This window comes from Thermobia domestica, chromosome 18 (assembly GCF_964235325.1).
Source record: "Thermobia domestica chromosome 18, izTheDome1.hap1.1, whole genome shotgun sequence".
NCBI classification, from domain to species: Eukaryota; Metazoa; Arthropoda; class Insecta; order Zygentoma; family Lepismatidae; genus Thermobia; species Thermobia domestica.
Window position 1 is genome coordinate 54,687,864 of NC_137471.1, and position 7,745 is coordinate 54,695,608.

The following is a 7,745-nucleotide window of genomic DNA, read 5'->3' on the forward strand; positions in this document are numbered from 1 at the left end:
AGCGTTTTCTAACTAAATTGGCCGAATATATCAATTTCAGGCTATGCAGTTCATCAGAAAGTTCATCTCCTAAATCTTTTGGGTGTCGCTGGACTAGTGCAGCTGCTTGTTCTTGGATCTGGTCACCTGTCATTTCTTTGCAAGACCACAATACACAAAAATTGTTACCCAAAGAGTGCAATGATTGGAAGCGAACTGAGTAAGAATATACAACATTTAGTAATTCTCTGTCCTCGGCCGCCGGGCCCCCTTTGGCTCTGGCCCCTCCTGCCCTCCCCTCTCGCCGGCCCTGGTTATAATGTATGTGTTTGAAAAATAACTCCCTAGTTTTAATGTGTCCTAGAATCTGTACAAAGCGACATACACTATTCTAGTATGTGGCGTTTGATTCATCAACTCTCCAAGTTTGGCTCCCCTGCAGTTAGCAGGTCTGCTTGGCCTTGAGACGGCAACAATGCTGTTTTTTTACTCTATTTCCTCAGTTCAGTCCAGGCAGGTTGGGACAGTTACACCTGAAATGTTGGTGAATACGTGGCGAGAAGTGGAATATCGTCTCGACATGCGCAGGGCCACAAATGGATCCCACGTTGAAGTCTACCAACATTAAACAAAACTTGAAGGAATTCTCTTTCATGATGTGTACTCATTGATGTAAGTTTTCATTCATTTACCAATTAAATGTATACTTAAAACTAGGGAGTTCTTTTTCAAACACCCTATATATATATATATATATATATATATATATATATATATATATATATATATATATATATATATATATATATATATATATATATATATATATATAATTCTGAGTCCCGCTTTCCCAATTTTGCGTTAAGTTGACGCTATGACGCTATCCGACATATAATGAGGCCATTCAACGCCACCTGGACTTGGGTTTTCCTTAACACTTCTGTGGCCTACTGAGGATGACGTCCTTTTGGAGCTGTAAGGCCTTGTATTCAGGTGGCGTTGGCCGGGTTTGATTCCCGGCAGAAGCTCATGGAGTTTGGGTCTAGTGCTAAGCTGTAGCTCCACGTCTCATACAGGCTCCTGCTGAAAGGGACGCTAAATTCAAATCGAATCTAAATTACTACATCTTTCCTGTAAATTTCCAGCTTTTGGCACCCGATTTCAAAACCTGCCGCAAATGCAACATACAATTGTCTACGGTGTTCTAAACCTTGTGATTTCAGATCTATTATCCTTGCTCTTAACCCAACTCCCTATACTATTCAGGTGTCTACACTTCCCAATGCATTATGAAACAAAATCCTTTCTTGAAAGCATTCGTAGCAGAATGGGAATCCGCTGATGAAATAGGCATATTTACACATTATGAGTTTCGTATAAAGATAATTTTAAATAAATAAATAAGCGTTTCTCGATGCAATTATGTCATCAAATGCCTAAAATACACTCTCCAATCTGTGATGAGTGGTCTGTATACAAGCAAGTTTTGCATCAAATCCGCACCAGGGCAGGGCGGAGCAAGAAGCATAATCGGGAGGCTATAAAATTTAAGTGATAATATTTAAAGCAATGGTTCCCAACTGTGTTTACCTGGCGCCTCCTTCTTAAACCCTGTATACTTCTCGATGACCTTCCTCCCGCTCATTGAGCATATGTGCTTTTTTTCTCTGATCCATCTATGATTTAGATTCAGCATTGAAATCTCAAATTCTCAATAATAATAATAATAATACAATTGGCTATGTGATTAGTATGACGTCTTAGGCGATGGAGACCTGACTGTAATTCCCGGTGAGAACTTATGAAGTTAGGATTTAACGTTAAGTTATACGTTTCAGATAGCTTTCCTGTTGAACAAGACTCCAAACCTCAAACCATTCACCATGTTTTCAATTGTTTATGTTTATTAAGTGTTTAATTATTTCGAAGTCCCGAATGGGAGTCTAAGAAACAAAATATCAAACACGTAACACCTATTAACTTTATTGATAATATAGTTTATTTCTGTTCAAGGACGTAGCCAGAGTTCTGAGTTTGGGGGGGCCATATTGGCAAATGGAATAACCCATATTTTATATATATATATATATATATATATATATATATATATATATATATATATATATATATATATATATATATATATATATATAGAGAGAGAGAGAGAGAGAGAGAGAGAGAGAGAGAGAGAGAGTACTCCAGATAATTTGCAGACTTTCCCGCTCCACTATTTTGCTAGAATCATTGTTGAACATAATAAAAGTAAGTAAACCTACATTCAATACCTTCTCATAAAACAATTAAAATATAAAATACTATGTTGCAAAACCCAACAATGGGGGGGGGGGCATCCTCCTAGCCTCTGAGTTGAATCGACCTTTCAATTTTGTCTTACAAAATTGTCGGTTACACAAAGTGGATTCACATATGTTTTAGGCCTTAGTACCTCAAGGCGACTATAAGGCTGGAATCACTCTAAGGGTTGGAAGAACCTCGCAATGTTAACGAAGATGACGCCCAAAGTTACTGATCTTATACTCTTATTACTGTTCACTTAACGTTGAAGATATAGCCTTGGATATAGAATGGATTTAAAAAATAACTTTTTCTTAGAAGTATGAATAATTTCAGTTTACTGTGGATAAATTTTCATTTATTGTCGGATAAAACCAATTTGTAACATGTAATTTTAAATAAATATTTGAGGGGGCCAAGCCAAGATTTGGGGAGGCCGGTGCCCCCCTTAGCTACGTCCCTGTTTCTGTTGTTAGCTTGTGATACCCTCGCTTGTTCTTCAAGTCCCCTCCAGGAGGCGAGCCCTTCGGAACTACTGGTTTAAAGTTTAAGGCGATGTAAAAATGACCCTAGTATCTTCATTCTAAAGAAAAAACAAGGTTAACTTTACATTGTCTGGAACTATGTCATGGCTATATCGTTAACATACGCGTCTTCTGTCCGTGAGAAATGGATTCGATTTCCGGCGCAATCTCATGTGGTTTGGATTCCACGTGAAACAGTACATCCATATTTGATTATAACCTTGGTGTTGAAATGGACGCTAATCTCCAACGAAATGTAATGCAATTTACATTGTATGCTCTAGTTGGTATTCTTATGTGGTTCATAAACATGCTAACTAATAATGGCCATCTAGCTCAAGTTGGTGGGCATTTCTCGTGCAATTGAACCGAGCTTGGCTTATTTAAAACGACAAAAGTATTTGCCTCAAAATACTTCTAAACCAGACCTACTTTTGGATGCAAATGAAGACGAACTGGAACGTATAATGTAAAGTTAATTTCAGAAACATTTTTTACATGGTAAAAATAACAAGACCAAGCCGTTTTTAATTTTGCATCATCACGTGAGTGGAACCCAAGCTCTGTATGTAAATCTGAAATCAAAATGTGTTATGTTCTAAAATGCACGATTTCTGCAAAAGCCAGTGTATTCATTGTGATCACCATCAACTAATATGTGATCTTAAAAAAAATGATAAAATTGTAGACAGCAACAACATTCATGTTTAGTGCGTTTTTTAAAACTTTTATTTGGACGAAGACATATTTAAGGATAATATATTTGTACTGCTTAAAAATGAACATAAGAAGTATAATGCATTGTATTTCACAAGTAATAATATTGATAATCTCCATTCTCTCTTTTTAAACACGTACACACAGAAACGAAAGCAACATCCATAGTAGCAGGTTGAACTAGAAACCGAGGCTGGCGAGAAAAACTTTCTCGTCAGCCTCGACTAGAAACTTTGTGACGTAGCAGGTTGAACTTGAAACTTTGTGACGTCACTGGAGTGGCCAATAAGTGCTACTTCAGCTATGTATTGGATGCTGCCGTTCAGTGGAGATTGTCTTCGATACCAGTGACTGGCTAATACTAGTGAAATCTCTCTTTTATAAATGCATTACCTAACCAAACGTGTCTGCGATAATTACTTTTGTACGACTGATTGAAGGTAGGCGAACTTCATTCATGAACAGGAATAGAAAAAAAGTTAAAAAATCGAAGCTTTGTGTGAGTCGTGCGCGACAGATTCGGGACTGTTGTATAAGCCTTTACTAAAATGATCTTTGACATGCTACCATCTTGCGTCCCAAATAGCAACTACCTCAAGATTACTGTCATCTTAATTTAAGATTGTAAGTTACTAGAATCGAACGGTTGGATGGTGGTACTCAAATCAATTAACAGTCCTATTAAATAAAGGAAAGAACGTAGTAAAATTGTTAATTATCTGATAAATACGTCATGTTACTAACAGCAATGTTTTCTGCAGGGATATGATTAGAAATTGTTTGGTTATGTGAAGACCACATCTGCCAATTTATAGGCTACTTGTAACTGTTGACTCCATTGTAACCAATATCAGGTGAAGGTTTTGATTGATTGATTGAGGAAAGAAGAGGACGAAAGAAAGAAAAAAAGCAAATATTCGAGGTTCCCATAGACTGCAAAAAGGAAATTGGCATGAATCTAATAATAATAATAGTAACTAATTTACCCAAATACTGTGTAATATTCCTTTCATGTGTTTTGTATCCGATATTTTAAGTCCTTCCGAGCGGCAGTTATCTTCAGCGCTTAATATATCGACTATGAAAGACAGAAAAGGAACATTATTTGGGCGAGTTAATTATTGTTATGATGTGTTCCATACGCTCAATAACTAATTTTAGGACTAATAGCTTGAGGAAAAAATATATATATTTTTTTAAATCTAAACATGGAATACATTAACACACATTATCATTTCATGAAGAAATAAAGCTTCGAAATTCAGAGGGAGAGAGAGAGAAAACAAATAATAAAATAAAATAATTTGAAAGTTCTTTCCATATTCTTTGAATTGTATGCTGTTTTTTTCTCATATACCTAGCAAACATAAGAATTCAACTATTTTTCTAGTAAACACGGTTGCAATACGTATAAGAAAAAAATCGTCAGTGATTGTATGTTTAAATTTACTTCTCTTACTAGTTTACAGAGCCTTACAGAAGGTCAAGGTGGTTTTACTTTTAATAATATTAAAAGGGTCAATCAATATGAAATGATCCGAGAAAAAAAATCTTTGGTTGCTTGACAATTTTTATTATTTTATTTTTTTTAAATGTACTATTACTAAATCCATTAGAAGCACAAAACTGACTTAAAAATTTTAATCCCAGCCCAATTGAGAATGGGGACTGTGTTTGTTGAGCACTGCGTGCCAACTAGTAACTTCACAAACGTTAATGTAAACTTGTATATGTTAGGATTAAATTACTCAAAAAAATTTGCAACGAACACCATTTTCTGTTCTTTATTTTTTTCTCTTACACGTTAGATGAAAAGCTTTAAATGATTACGAATAGGATAAAATTACTCTCTAAGTTTGTGTTTAAATTTAACAATTTCCACTTTTTAGAGCTGAAGTTTATAAAGAGCCCTAATAGGCTAAAATTACTCCCTAAATTAGTATTAAAATTTAACAATTTCCATTTTTTTTTAACAGCTTAAGTTCATAACGAAGGGGTGAAAATTTCATGTACCATTACCATGTAAGTTTACATGGCCCTTGTTTACCGTTTCAAAAGCATTATAAATAATAAGCCAATTTTAGCAACGGTTTTGTTTATTTATTTATTTTTTACACCAAAAATTATGACAAATTTATCGCAGATGTTCCATTGAATATAGTATGGGGTTAGCAGTAACGATTGATTTTCTATCTTTCTTTTCCTTTTTCGTTTCTTTTTCTTTCTTGCTTTCTTCATTCTTCATCTGAATAATATTCCAAATACTACTAACAGAATAACTCGATCCAATACTTTTCCAAAATATTCTTGAAAGATAAATGAACATTTCCAGAAAACTTTTATCCAGTTATCAACACTCCATAACAATATCAGCTTCTTCTCTTTTTTGTCCTCTGCTCTAGGTCCTAGTATTACTTCGAAATATAAGCATTTTTTCCAAACAAAAGTTCCTTTGCTTCACTACTATTCAATATGGGCAGTCACATGGGTTTACAGGTGATGACGTATCACAAAATATCTGTAATACATTAAACCATCAATACATTAAATAATCAGAAACAACGTTTCTTCACAATTAGAGTACAATAAAACAAAGTACAAGAAAACATACAATCATGGGCGGCGATTAGGGGGGGCAAAGGGGGGCAGTTGCCCCCCCACTTTTCTGAAATGGCTATTAATGTATATAGTTTCAACCAGGGAAATTTGTATATTAACATTGATATACAAATATTCATATCATTCTTGCCCCCCCACTTTTAACGTCCAATCGCCGCCACTGCATACAATATACAACATTCCCACATGTGGTAGACCATATATATATACATTCATGAAGAAATTCGAACTATTTCCTAGTAACCAGATTCAATTGTTTTTTTAATAATTTCAAACAGAAGAAACTGATAACTCCCACTTCGTAGTTGAAAACTTTTCTCGTTCATCATTCTTTATGCTTTCTTTTCCTTTTGTGATTAAATAATCATCAGTATATATCAAAATGTTTCCAAGATTTCTTCTCTTCTCTTAAAGAAAATTTGTGCCAAGGCACGGAAGCTACATTAAAAATTTTCTTTTGTTTTGTTTTCCAAAAGAGTAAAGTGCGTTAAAGCATCTAGTCACAATCAGGGTTTTTTAAAAAGAAACATCAAACAGTGACAGCACAAAGGTGTAAAAAGCTGAAGTTCAACCCTGTTGCAAGGGCTTCAGTAGTTGTTTGAAGAGCCTCTTAATGTTCATCGATTTCCTGTGAAGCAACACAGTAGGCGCCGCCACCACGATCTTTTCTTCCTTGGATGTTCTGAAGTTTCAGGAAAGGAATTGCGTATCACTGCATCAATTTCTGATTCTGGGATGTCATCTAACCACTGTTTCTCAGGAGAGGAATTGAATATGATTCCATCGAGCTCTGATTCTGGGATGTCACTTAGCGCATCATTGTCTGAGACATCGCTTTTATCATCATCTGAAGCTATTGTTGTAACTGAATTGCTGCAATGTATTAGATGCTCAGGCATGTTGTTGACGAAATCGAGTTCTTCACCGCCGCATAGTAACATGGCCCGTTCGCTCTCGTCATCTCCAGTAGCATTTGGATCGCAGGAAGCATCTTCTGGAACATACTCAATGGAAGGCTCCTGATGAAGTACAAAGGATCGTAAATCAGTGCGGATACTGACATATGGCAACATGCATTTTACACACATGTCATTAACACAGAACCATGTAATTGAGTAAGCACGCAAGGTGTATATAAAAACACGAGTAACCACCTCTTCATCATACTTATAAGTATATATTATATTTCCATTCGCATCCTTGCTTTGGTATTCTGTGCAGCGCCTGTCACAGCTGATGGTATTCCTAGGGTTATCGATGAACGGAAATCTAATTTGCTTTGAGTAGAGAGCAATAAAGGAAGTCTTAAAGTAGTCAGCCATGATAAAATTCAGAGCGTTTCTCTCATACGTATAACTAGATTGCCTATTGTCACCGCACTAAATTTTCCAGCTCTTAGTAACTACAACAGTGGACACAAGAATCGAAAATCTAGTTTTACCAACAATGATTACGATATTTTGTATTAGGTATAATACAAACAAGAACAGGAAAAAAATAAAAATAAAATATGTTTAATAATTTTTGGTATTACCTGACCAGGATAGCAGTGCAGTTTTGGGAGGATGGCGCTGCTGTTGTGTTTACATCAGTTTCTTGGCAAGCGCGGCG